The sequence below is a fragment of the Dendropsophus ebraccatus genome, chromosome 4 (genome assembly GCF_027789765.1).
Source record: "Dendropsophus ebraccatus isolate aDenEbr1 chromosome 4, aDenEbr1.pat, whole genome shotgun sequence".
Taxonomy (NCBI): domain Eukaryota; kingdom Metazoa; phylum Chordata; class Amphibia; order Anura; family Hylidae; genus Dendropsophus; species Dendropsophus ebraccatus.
This window is the reverse complement of record NC_091457.1, coordinates 77,746,217-77,760,890: the sequence shown is the minus strand read 5'-3', so window position 1 is coordinate 77,760,890 and position 14,674 is coordinate 77,746,217.

Below are 14,674 nucleotides of genomic sequence, written 5' to 3'. Positions count from 1 at the left end.
CACAGGGGGGCTATATACTATTGGGGGAGAGCGCAGGAGGGCTATATACCATTGGGGGAGTGTACAGCAAGGGGGCTATATATTATTGGGGGAGCGCACAGGGGGCTATATACTTCTTGGGATAGCGCACAGGGGGGCTATATACTAATGGGGGAGCTCACAGGAGGGCTGTATATAACTGGAGGACCACACGAGGGTCTATATACTACAGGGACACCTTAAAACTATGGAGCTACGGATAATAAGATAATAAGATAATAAGAAAGGAAAGGGCAGGCTAGATGGACCAGGAGGTCTTTCTCTGCTGACAGTCTTCTGTTTCTATTATTATTTGCAGTTTTGCATATGCAGACTGTTTATGGGCCTTGTTAACAGCACTAGATCTGAAATGGGGGAAAGAAGTCTACTTAGGAGTTCGAAGGGTACTCCCAGGCTCAGACTGGCCCACAGGGGTGCAGAGGAATCCAATCCAAACAGCATGTAGGCTTCCCTATCTGGCAGCTCCAGGATGACATATAATCATCCAACACTGCTGCACATGCCTTTCACCTGGTCACTAGCTGTATCACTGGTCACACTGGTCACAAAGCTGTATTCCACAGAGAGATTGACGGCCGATAATCACCCCGTGGAACAGAAGGCAACGATCAGCCGACATCGTCCATGTCGGCTGATTGTTGCGTCATTTGTCTTTCAAACATGTTGAAAAACAAACGACTCATACAGCAACGATCTGCTGCTGTCTCTCCGTGGAATAGGAGCGGTGGCAGCAGACCACTGCTGAAAGCTATGGGCTTCCCGGACGATCTAGCGATCACCAGGGCAGCCCCCCCCCAGCACCTCCCTGAGGCCCCTCCTGCACTCACCCGCTCGCTGCTGCCGTGTGGAATAGGGGCGGCATCGAGTGGAGAACGAGGAGCAAACGAGCGCTAATAGTGCTCACTTGCTCCTCTCAGTCGGCCCGCGGGATTTGGGCTTTATTGCCTCTCATCATCATCATCATTAACTTTACAGTAATGGAGCAGCTTTATCAATCTGCCAGAGACAAAACACAGTCTGATTTGCCTATTGCAACCAATCACAGCTCACCTTTCATATGTTAACAAGCTCTTATAAAATTAAAACTGAGCTTTGATTGGTTGCTATGGACAAGTTATGGTGCGTTTACACGTAACGATAATTGGCCCGATCATACGATTAACGATGTCGGAGTAACGATTTTTTTTTTTCATAACGAGCAGCGTTTAGACGGTATGATATATTGTATGGAAAATTCGTTTTGCGATCGTTTTGCGAACGCTTAAGCCTATCTCACACATTGGTTAAATCGGCAAACGACTGTTCACACGGAACGATTTGCGAATTTTTTGCGAACGACGAACGCCGATTTGATAACTTGTTGAAAGATCAAAATGAGCGATGTATCGTTCGTCGTTTGATAGTTTGCTGCGTTTACACGTATGATTATCGTTCGAATTCGATCGTTAGCGCGCAAATTTGTACGATAATCGTTACGTGTAAACACACCTTGAGACTGTGTGATGCTACTTTTACACGAAGCGATAATTCGCCCAATCGATCGTTTAACTATTTTGTAGCAACGATTTGGTTTTCATAACGATCAGCGTTTAGACAAATAAATCGTTAGAAAATTCGTAAGAAAATTTGTAAGAAAAATCGTTATTGCGATCGTTTTTAAGATCGTTTAAGCCCATCTTTTACATGGGGTGAATCTTTGAAAGACTGTTTACACGAAGCGATCTGCGAATTTTTAGCGAACGATGAACGATGATTTAAGAACATGTTAAAAGATCAAAATGAACGATTTTTTACTCATCGCTTGATCATTTGCTGTGTTTACATGGAACGATTATCGCTCAATGCGATAGTTTTTGGGAAAATTCGAACGATAATCGTTCCGTGTAAACGCAGCATAAGGGTCCATTTACACAGAAAGTTTATCTGACAGATTATCTGCCAAAGATTTGAAGCCAAAGCCAGAAACAGACTATAAACAGAGATCGGGTCATAAAGGAAAGCCTGAGATTTTTCCTCTTTTCAAATCCATTTCTGGTTTTGGCTTCAAATCTTTGGCAGATAATCTGTCAGATAATCTTTCTGTGTAAATGGACCCTAATGGCCTAATGGCCCTTTTAATTGGCCCTGTTCGTTTTTGCACGATAACGGTCGAATTCGAACGATAATCGTACGTGTAAACGCAGAGAACGATCAAACGACGATCAAAAAATCGTTCATTTTGATCTTTCAACATGTTCTCAAATCATCGTTGGTCGTTCGCAAAAATTCGCAGATCGTTCAGTGTAAACATTTTTTCAGCAATTTCTCCTATGTGTGAGATAGGCTTAAACGATTGCAAAACGATCGCATAGCGAATTTTCCGTACGATGTATCGTTCCGTCTAAACGTTGATCGTTATAAAAAAAAAATCATTCATTCAAAATCGTTAATCGTGCGATCGGGCGAATTATCACTCCGTGTAAAAGTACCATAATGCTGCGCTTACAGAAACGATAATTGGCCCGATCGTACGATTAACGATGTCAGAGTAACGATTTTTTTTTTTTCATAACAATCAGCGTTTAGACGGTATGATATATCGTACGGAAAAATCGTTTCGCGATCGTTTTAAGGTTGCCCGCCCGCAGCCCGGCCCCCGCTCATCCGCAGCCCGGCCCCACGGTCATCCGCAGCCCCCTGCGCCGGCTTGATCGCCACCCCGATCGCGGGAATTTCAAACGGCTCCTCTTCAGCCAATCAGTGCTCTCTTCAGCACTGATTGGCTGAAGAGGAGCCGTTTGAAATTCCCGGCTCCCCTCTTCAGCCAATCAATGCACGGCAGCACTGATTGGCTGAAGAGGAGAGTCGGGAATTTCAAACAGCAACTCTTCAGCCAATCAGTGCTGCCTTGCATTGATTGGCTAAAGAGGGGAGTCGGGAATTTCAAATGGCTCCTCTTCAGCCAGTCAGTGCTGAAGAGGAGCACTGATTGGCTGAAGAGGTGCTGTTTGAAATTCCCGGCTCCCCTCTTCAGCCAATCCATGCACTGAGGGGAGCCGGGAATTTCGAACACCCGCTACGCTGAGCAGGTAAGGTATGCTCGCGGCGGGGGCGATCGGAGCGGCGGCAGCAGGGATGGCGATTGGAGCGGCGGGTGTGGTGATCGGAGCGGCGGGGTGGCGATCGGGGCGGCAGGGGTGGCGATCGAGCCGGCGCAGGCGGCTGCAGATGAGCGGGGGGCCGGGCTGCGGATGAGCGGGGGGCCGGGCTGCAGGTGGCCGGACTTTCGCGACGACTGTTTACACGGAACGATCAGCGAATTTTTTGCGAACGACGAGCGACGATTTAAGAACAAGTTAAAAGATCAAAATGAAGGATTTCTCGCTCGTCGTTCAATCGTTCGCTGCGTTTACACATACGATTATCGTTCGAATTCGATCGCTATTGTGCAAATTCACACGATAATCGTTCCGTGTAAAAGCAGCATAAGTTGCGCATGGAAACCAATCACAGTTCAGCTTTTATTTTACCTGAATAATTTGAGAAACGAAAGCTGGGCTGTGATTGGTTGCTATGGGCAACATCAAACCATGTTCTTAGTGTGGCCTAACCATAAGCTGTTTGCTTGGTCACAAGTGTGTTTAGTGACCTCTGCAGTAAAGTGCGTTGCCAGTCATTAATGGGTTAATGCTTTACATGTGTTTCCTGCAGTAACCATGGCAACCGTGCACTGTGAAGACAAGCGCTTATGTCATAAAGAAGGTTCCATAAAGCAATGCACCGCGCCCTGATCAGTGCCATCTTGGATGGGCCAGAGGACCTTGAGCTTGTATACTTTACTGCCCCCTACCCCTTGGAGGTTTTAGTATGGGAAAAGAGGTGGTCTGCTTTAGACTCCCCCTTCATTAAGTCCCCATCTTTTTAGAGGAGTGAACCTGGATCTGTGAGGGAGAAGAGATACATCCGCCTAGCCATCAATAAGGTGACAGATGTTTCAGCCAGATCTAAGAGCCCTTTTACACAGAAAGATTATCTGCTACATTATCTGCCAAAGATTTGAAGCCAAAGCCAGGACTGGATTTGAAAACAGGAGAAATCCCAGTCTTTCCTTTATGACCTGTTCCCTGTTTATAGTCTGTTCCTGGTTTTGGCTTCAAATCTTTGTCAGATAATCTGGCAGATAATCTTTCTGTGTAAAAGGGCCCTAAGGGTCCATTTACACAGAAAGATTATCTAACAGATTATCTGCCAAAGATTTGAAGCCAAAGCCAGAAACAGACTATTAACAGAGATCAGGTCAGAAAGGAAAGCCTGAGATTTCTCCTCTTTTCAAATCCATTCCTGGCTTTGGCTTCAAATCTTTGGCAGATAATCTGTCAGATAATCTTTCTGTGTAAATGGACCCTAATGCTACGTTTACACGAAATAATTATCGGGCGAATTTTCGCAATAACGATCGAATTCGAACGATAATCGTACGTGTAAACGCAGCGAACGATATAACGATAAATCGTCGTTCGCCGATCGCAAAAAATTTGCCGATCGTTCCGTGTAAACAGTCGTCGCGCGATATTCCGGCCGCCCACCGCCCGGCCCCCGCTCGCAGCCCGGCCCCCCGCTTATCCGCAGCCCCCTGCGCCGGCTCGATCGCCACCCCCGCCGCCACCGCCGCTCTGATCGACACCCCCGCCGCCGCTCCGATCGCCACCCCCGCCTCCCCTATCGCCTCCCCCGTTGCCGCTCCAATCGCCACCCCCGCCGCTCCGATCGACACCCCCGCCGCCCCGATCGACACCCCGCCGCTCCGATCGACACCCCCACCCGCCGCCGCTCCGATCGCCCCCCCCCCCCCCGTCGCTGCTCCGATCGCCCCCACCGCTGCGGCCAAGAACATAAGTTACCTGCTCAGCGCAGCAGGTCTTCAGACATCCCCGGCTCCCCTCTTCAGCGCACTGATTGGCTGAAGAGATGAGCCGGGAATTTCAAGCGGCTCCTCTTCAGCCAATCAGTGCTCCTCTTCAGCACTGACTGGCTGAAGAGGAGCCGTTTGAATGCGATCGGAGCGGCGGCGGGGGTGGCGATCGGAGCGGCGGGGGTGGCGATCGGGGCGGCGGGGGGCAATCGGAGCGGCGGGGGTGGCGATCGGGGCGGCGCAGGGGGCTGCGGTTGAGCGGGGGGGGGGGGCGGGCGGGCCGGGCTGCGGGCGCACGATCGCAAAACGATTTTTCCGTACGATATATCGTACCGTCTAAAGGCTGATCGTTATAAAAAAAATTGTTACTTCGAAATCGTTAATCGGACGATCGGGCCAATAATCGTCTCGTGTAAACTTAGCATTATGGTGCGAAAGATTTATCTGACAGATTTTGGAAGCCAAAGCCAGGAATGGATTTGAAAAGAAGAGAAATCTCAATCTTTCCTTTAAGACCTGTTCCCTGTATATAGTCTGTTCCTGGCTTTGGCTTCAAAGATCTGACAGATAAATCTTTCTGTGTAAACGCACCATAACTTACATCCAGTTTATTATATTTATAGTATGGTATTACCCTCTAAGGCCAGGGGAGGGGCAATTCTCCAGCCATGGCTCCCTCAAAGTTTCCCCCACAGGGGTTTTTTCCTCGTCTGAGTGCTGGAGGGTGACTCTTCTTGAGTCGGGGGTCTGCCATTTTCAGTGTCATGTAATTTTAAATAAAATTGGGACCCTTTGACACCTGATTACAATGTGTTGTGTCTTTATTTTGCGTTCTTTGGTATAACTTATTATCCTTGGGAGTTGGGGATCTATAACATATTGCAGAGTCATAAAGCTGGACATCAGCCTGATACACGATCTATCACCTGCACAATGAGCACAAGTAGGATGGAGCAGTGGCTAGTAGAACTCCTGCATGTATGTGCGTATCCCTGGACTAAAGGGGTACTCAAACCTTGAAGAAAAAACAGCATATCATAGCAACATGGACACCACCATAAACATACATCACATATATGTTGCAGGGAAATGATAAAATCAGGGATTTGATAAAAATCCCTAAGGATTTGATGTACGTATCGTGCGTGTGTTTGTACTATGTATTCATATAGGTAATGTGCATTTCTTTATATCTGTGTATGATGATGTGTGTATATATTGTGCATATTTGTATATAATATGTATGTACACATTTACTAAGCGTCCGCCAGGGAGAAGGTGCAGATTCGCTCCTTCTCCCTAGCGTACGCCTCCCGTACGCCCCGCTCACCCGATGAGCGCGCCGGGGGAGCTTGGGGGGGGGGGTGACAAGGTGGGAAGGAGGCGTGGCCTCCTCCCGCGCCTCATTTATCTTGATTTACGCCTGCCGGGAAATAGGGGGCGGAGCCTAATATAAGACCAGCGTACTTGTGCGCTGGTCTTCATAAATCCCCCCCCCCCCGTTATGTTCACTTATTTGTAACTCCTCCTCCCATACCTAAACCTGCTGGGGACTCAGCGTCCAACTGTCAATTAAGCAGGGAGAAGCCTTTTCGACTCTTTCTACCATAGAATAAAAGCATTTTCTATGCTATGGAAGCACAGACAAATATATTTAAGGTACCATGTGTTTGGAACATGAATTACAGCTGACAGATTCCCTAAAGGAGAAGTCTTGTGAAACTAACAAATGACAGGCAGGCAGTAGGGTGTGTGAAGATAATAAAGTATACTTACCAGTCCCTGTGCCCCTTAGCGCTGCTCTTGGGTCTCTCTCACAGCTGCCAGAAGTAATTTTCCCCAGGTTCAGTGTACATCTCAGCCCTGGCTCCTCCAGCTGCAATGTCACGGAGCGGCTGATGGATTGCCTGCTCAGCCAGTCAGTGACTGCAGTGGTGTCCCGTCCCAGGCACTGATTGGGTGATCCATCAGCCTAGTATGTGACGTTGAAGCTGGAGAAGCTGAAGGAGGCCTGCATCTGTCGGATATAGTTAAGGAAGCGCTATGAGAGCACGGGGACAGGTAAGTATACTTTCGTTATTATGTTCCTGCTCCCCCCTGGCTGCCTCAGATTTGTTAGTTTCATGACACTTTAAAGAAAATTAAGTGGCACGCTATGCTGTTTGCATAGAGAGACTGACCAGTTACTAGCAGTGAGCTCGCATCGCTGGTCACATACACAGCTCTGTGCAAAGTCGCTATAGTAACGTTAAAGGTTTGTCGCTGGTTATATCTGGTATATGTAGGGTGGGCCCCTAGGATTAAATTCCCTGGTGGGCCCAAGGTACCCCAGTCTGACACTGGGTACTCCAGCTAGAAGTAAAAAGAAGAAAAAAAAGATGCAGAAGCATATAGCATTGTTTACCTGTCTGACCCAGTTCTGAAACTACTAAAAATCCTTTGTTCTGTATTTTGTGGTTGCACTTCCTGGTTGAGCAATTGCTCAGTACTAAAACTTCCAGAATGCAATGCTTTCTCTCAGCTGTTCATCACAGTCCTCCACCCTGCCCATTCCCCTCCCAAAGCTGTTGCAGAACATCTAGGCTGTGTTTACACATTGCAGTTTCATTGTGTTACTGAATTATTTAATTGTACTGTAATGTATTGTATTAATAGTACTTTATCATTTCATTGTCCCACCCATACAGCGCGCTGTATTCTCTAACTGTATCACCACACAGCACACTGTATTCTCTGCCTGTAACACCAGACAGCATGCTATATTCTCTACCTATAACACCACACAGCACGCTGTATTCTCTACCTGTAACACCACACAGTGCTGTATTCTCTACCTGTAACACCACACAGCACACTGTATTCTCTACCTGTAACACCACACAGCACCCTGTTACTACCTGTAACACCACACAGCACACTGTATTCTCTACCTGTAACACCACACAGCACGCTGTATTCTCTACCTGTAACACCACACAGCGCTGTATTCTCTACCTGTAACACCACACAGCACACGGTATTCTCTACCTGTAACACCACACAGCACGCTGTATTCTCTACCTGTAACACCACACAGCACACTGTATTCTCTACCTGTAACACCACACAGCATGCTGTATTCTCTACCTGTAACACCACACAGCACCCTGTATTCTCTACCTGTAATACCACACAGCATGCTGTATTCTCTACCTGTAACACCACACAGCACGCTGTATTCTCTACCTGTAACACCACACAGCACACTGTATTCTCTACCTGTAACACCACACAGCACGCTGTATTCTCTACCTGTAACACCACACAGCACACTGTATTCTCTACCTATAACACAACACAGCACACTGTATTCTCTACCTGTAACAACACACAGCGCCCTGTATTCTCTAATTGTAACACCACACAGCACCCTGTATTCTCTAACTGTAGCACCACACAGCACACTGTATTCTCTACCTGTTACACCACACAGCACACTGTATTCTCTACCTGTAACACCACACAGCACACTGTATTCTCTACCTGTAACACCACACTGTATTCTCTACCTGTAACACCACACAGCACGCTGTATTCTCTACCTGTAACACCACACAGTATGCTGTATTCTCTACCTGTAACACCACACAGCACGCTGTATTCTCTACCTGTAACACCACACAGTATGCTGTATTCTCTACCTGTAACACCACACAGTATGCTGTATTCTCTACCTGTAACACCACACAGTATGCTGTATTCTCTACCTGTAACACCACACAGTATGCTGTATTCTCTACCTGTAACACCACACAGCACACTGTATTCTCTACCTGTAACACCACACAGCACTGTATTCTCTACCTGTAACACCACACAGCACGCTGTATTCTCTACCTGTAATACCACACAGAACGCTGTATTCTCTACCTGTAACACCACACAGCACACTGTATTCTCTACCTGTAATACCACACAGCACCCTGTATTCTCTACCTGTAACACCACACAGCACACTGTATTCTCTACCTGTAACACCCCAAAGTTGACCAGCTGCACACTCCCTCAGTGAGATGTAGAATAAGCAGGTACCAGCTTGGCCTACTCATTGAAGTCTCATTTCAGGGCTTTTAGTGATCACATGACCCATAGCTCCCCACCGTCCCGGATCCGGCGGGACTTTCCCGATTTTGGGGTGATGTCCCGCCGTCCTGGAACGTCCCTCATGTGTCCCGCTTCATAATAAAATGTGTTCAGCGCCCGGCAGGGATTAGCACTGCATATAGCAGTCAGGTCCCCTCCTCTGTGCATCCATATAGTAGCCAAGCCCTCTCCTCTGTGCATCCATATAGCAGTCAGGGCCCCTCCTCTGTGCATCCATATAGTAGCCAAGCCCTCTCCTCTGTGCATCCATATAGCAGTCAGGCCCCCTCCTCTGTGCATACATATAGTAGCCAGGCCCCCTCCTCTGTGCATACATATAGAAGTCAGGCCCCCTCCTCTGTGCATCCATATAGTAGCCAGGCCCCCTCCTCCGTACATCCATATAGCAGTCAGGCCCCCTCCTCTGTGCATCCATATAGCAGTCAGGCCCCCTCCTCTGTGCATCCATATAGCAGTCAGGCCCCCTCCTCTGTGCATCCATATAGCAGTCAGGCCCCCTCCTCTGTGCATCCATATAGCAGTCAGGGCCCCTCCTGTGTGCCTCCATATAGTAGCCAGGCCCCCTCCTCTGTGCATCCATATAGCAGTCAGGCCCCCTCCTCTGTGCATCCATATAGCAGTCAGGCCCCCTCCTCTGTACATCCATATAGCAGTCAGGCCCCCTTCTCTGTGCATCCATATAGCAGTCAGGCCCCCATTTTGTGCATCCATATAGCAGTCAGGGCCCCTCCTGTGTGCCTCCATATAGTAGCCAGGCCCCCTCCTCTGTGCATCCATATAGCAGTCAGGGCCCCTCCTGTGTGCCTCCATATAGTAGCCAGGCCCCCTTCTCTGTGCATCCATATAGCAGTCAGGCCCCCTCCTCTGTGCATCCATATAGCAGTCAGGGCCCCTCCTGTGTGCCTCCATATAGTAGCCAGGCCCCCTCCTCTGTGCATCCATATAGCAGTCAGGCCCCTTCTTCTGTGCATCCATATAGCAGCCAGGGCCCCTCCTCTGTGCATCCATATAGCAGTCATATAGCTGGCTGCTATATGGATGCACAGAGGAGGGGGCCATTGCAGGTTTATACAGATTTTCTAATGTTATATGTTCCTTTTTATGAAATCCTATTTTTTTGCAATTATTAACCCTTAGGGGACACTTTTGCGCTTTCGTTTTTTCCTCCTCGTGTATATAAGGCCATAGCGCCTGCATTTTTCCACCTAGAGACCCAAATGAGCCCTTATTTTTTGCGCAACTAATTGCGCAAACTAATTGTTTTTGATCGCTTTTTATTACAATTATTCTGGATTTGATGCGACCAAAAATGCGCAATTTTGCACTTTGGAATTTTTTACGCTTACGCCGTTTACCGTGTGAGATCAGGAATTTGATAAATTAATAGTTCGGGCGATTATGCACGGGGCGATAGAAAGCATGTTTGTTTATTTATTTTTATTTATAAAATGGGGAAAGGGGGGTGATTCACACTTTTATTAGGGGAGGGGGCTTTGTGTTATTAAAAATACATTTTTCTTTTACTTTACACATATACTAGAAGCCCCCCTGGGGCTGGATGCGGGGATGGATGCGGGGATCGCCCCCCCGCAATCGCACCGCGGGGGGGGGGGGGCATCCCCCCACTAGACCACCAGGTATGGAGATGAGCAAGTATTTAGTTCTAAGTTCTAAGTACTTAATTAGCGGGCACGGCGATTGGACCGTGCCCGCTAATAGCCGCTGTCCGCCGCGCGACCCCCCTCTGAACTCCCATAGCGGCACCAGGACGTTCAGTAACGTCCTGGTCCACCTATGGGTAATAAAATGGGCCTATTGTGACGCTTACAACAGTTTTATTGTTTCACCTACGGGGCTGTTTGGGGTGTCATTTTTTTCTGCCATGATCTCTAGTTTTTTTAATACCACATTTGTGAAGATCAGACGTTTTGATCACTTTTTATAAAAATTTTTTTATATATAATGTAACAAAAAATCAGTAATCCACACTCTTTCCCCCCTCTTTTCGTGTACACCGTTCGCCATTAGGGATGACGCTTGATATATTTTAATAGATTGGACAATTACGCACGCTACAGTTTATTATATGTTTATTTATTTCTTTTTATATGTTTTATTTATATAATGGGAAATGGGGGTGATTTAAACTTTTATTGGGGGAGGGGCTTTGGGGTATTTATAAAGACATTTTTATTTATTTTTTTTACACATTTTAAGTCCCCCTGGGGAACTTTTACATTTAACACTTAGATTATTCACACTGATCATTGCTATGCCATAGGCATAGCATTGATCAGTGTGATAGGCGCTCTGCAGATTAAGCCTGCCTGTGGCAGACTTAACTAACAAAGCGCCGATTTGTCCACACGGAGGAAGGTGAGAGACCTCTGGCGATTCCGGGACTGCCCCTGTCACTTACACGCCATGGCTGTGGCGTTTAAGGGGTTAATGAAATGCTGCAGCACGATCGGTGCAGCCTGTCATTAACGGTGAGGGCCCGCCTGCCCACTGCAGCCGGCCCCTACCACCTATGAAGCGCGCTCCGCTCTGGAGCGCACTTCATAGGACAGGACGTATCGGTACGCCCAGGGTCGTCTTTTAATTAAAGTATTGTATTTTCCCCCAAAAGTTATACAAATCGCCAATATACACTAACTAAAGGAAATGCACATAAGGGGGGACATTTATCAAATGTCCACCTGAGGTGTACGCCAGGGAGAAGGTGCAGATTCGCCTCTTCTCCCTGGTGTACGCCTGCCATATGCCCCGCTCACCGGATGGGTGGGCTGGGGGAGCTAGGAGGGGCGTGACAAGGCAGGGAGGAGGCGTGGCCTCCACCCGCGCCTCATTTATCATGATTTACGTCTGCTGCTTCCAGCAGGTGTAGATTTATTACACCAGGCGCAGGTTCGGGCACCCGGCCAGATTCACTAAAAGGCATGCGCCTCTTAGTGAAACCTGCTAGGGAAAAGGGGGCAGGGCCTAATATAAGACCGGCGTACTCATATGCCGATCTTCATAAATCCCCCCAAAGTGTTTTTTTCCCTGCACTTACTTCCTCATCAAGGCTTCACTTTCTGGATAAAATGGTGATGTCACAACTCGACTCCCAGAGCTGTGCGGGCTGTGGCTGCTGGAGAGGATGATGGCAGGGGGACACTGAGGGACACAGGGCACTGGAGGGACACTGAGCATCCCTCTGCCATCATCCTCTTCAGCAGCCACAGCCCACACAGCTCTGGGAGTCGGGTCGTGACATCACCATTTTATCCAGGAAGTGAAGCCTTGATACAGTAGTAAGTGCAGGGAAAAAAGCACTTTCTGTACATTTCCTGTAATAAGTGTATATTGGGGATTTGTATAACTTTTGGGGAGGGCAATAGAATACTTTAATAAAAAATTTCGCCGGACTTCTCTTTTAAGGCCCCAGGACTGAAATGTGGCGAGAGGTAAGTGTGTATATATATATATATATATATATATATATATATATATATATATATTTTTTTTTTTTTTTTTCCTTTCCTTATTTCCTGAGGTACACATATACCTACTGGGGACAGCCATGGTTACTAGAGTACAACTGTGCTAACTAGGGGCAGCAACACTGGTAGCAACTAGACCTCATGTGAATAGCTCTACTGGGGGAGAGTTCCAGCTACTAGGGACAACTATACCTACTTGGTGGCAGCACTAGTCTTTGCAGGGGAACTATACCTACTGGGGCAGCTATATCTTTATATAAAGACAGCTATATTGGGGGCAACTATACCTACCAGGGACAACTTTACTTACTTGGGGTCTGCTCAAGTTTCTGGAGGGCAACCAGGGCCGGGACAAAGGGTAGGCCAGGGTAGGTGATGGCCTAGGGCACCATGTCCTGCTAAATTACAGGGTGCGCAATGTATCCTCAAGTAAAAATCCCCCCACCCAACCTCATCCCTGGCAGCATCCCTTCCCCTCTCTGCTGAAGGCTTCAGCCCCACAGCGGCAGGACCTGGCTCCTCTCTTCTGCTTGGCACCGGAGCTGAAGAAATGAAGAAAATCTTCTGACCAATATCACATGACATTCGGAGCCAATCAGGAGAGAGGAGAAGTGCAGAGACAACCCTCCCCCTCCTGACAAAGACAGATAAGGAGTCCGATCCTCTGCTGAGAGACAGTTTCATCCTCCACTGCTACTGCTTTGTGGGTGAGTATATGTATGTATCTGTGTGTGTGTGTGTGTGTGTGTGTGTTAGTGGAATGTGTGCTAATGGAGTGTGTGTGTTAGTGCTCATGTGTGGCTGAGGTAGAACTACAACTCCCAGCATGACGTGAGTGGCTGTGGTAGAACTACAGCTCCCCTCCCATCATGCTCCTGTGTGGCTGTGGTAATACTACAGCTCCCAGCATAATCGTGTGGCTGTGGTAATACTATAGCTCTCAGCATGCTCCTGTGTGGCTATGGTAGAACTACAACTCCCAGCATGCTCCTGTGTGGCTGTGGTAATAGTACAGCTCTCAGCATGCTTCTTTGTGGATGTGGTAGAACTACAACTCCCAGCATGCTCCTGTGTGGCTGTGGTAATACTACAACTGAAATCGTTCACCCAATTACACATAACGATGATCGTTACTTATAATCGCCCTTGCGGTCGTCTCTACTGCGAACGACCGAACGGCATCTTATTTCATGCGAATGATTTGCAAACGAGCAACAATAAAAATAGGTAATGATATTCAACCGAACAATAACGCTTTGTTCCAAATTATTTAACGATTATCCGAACGATAATCGTCCCGTGGAATAGGACCCTTGTGTTTGCTGTATGATTCTCCGACAAAACACAGCAATCGCTGAGCTCAGGGAGACCAGCGACAAAAAAAAAAATCTAATGGAGTACTCACTAAAGAGTCTCCACTGATGCATTGCCCCCTATAAATTTAAATATGCAAAAGGGTCCGTGGAGTCTCAGTTACGAGTCTCAAAACACAGGAATAGCCAGATATCCCTCCAGGGGAGGGAAGCCTATTGCCAAGGGGGTGCCTCCCAGTGGGGAGATCACCAAACCACCCTGATACGTAGCCCCTTAAGTCCCACTCGGTTGCGAGTATTGGAACATAAATAGGGAAATTCCAGGGTGGCCCCTTTTACGTCAAAGTCTAACTCTGTGGCGAGTATTGCGACATGACAAGGAGACAGAATTAGAAAATTATAGATTCTTGCTAGCATAAGAGAGTTGCATTTTTGCATCTGTATAAACACCTGACAACACCTGGCAGGGGACAGATTGGCAAAAGAGGGCTTGTGCCCCAGATGTTTTAGGACCCTAGCAACGCCCCTGTCTCTGAACATCCATAAATATAAAACACTGAATGACTCCTTTCATTAAGGAACCCAATATGGTAGAATTCTGGACAATATAGTGTCTATTCCTCAGTACATATGTGACGAGGGTGAGAACTAGCACACTAAATACATTTTATGTGATATATAAATCTGAGATGAAAGACAATTGACCTGTTCTTCTTGTTCTGCTGGTTGCGTGCAAAGAAAATTGTAAGTTACATAATAGCTTCAGATGTTGCCTTTAAGTCATGACTAACCACAGATAAGAC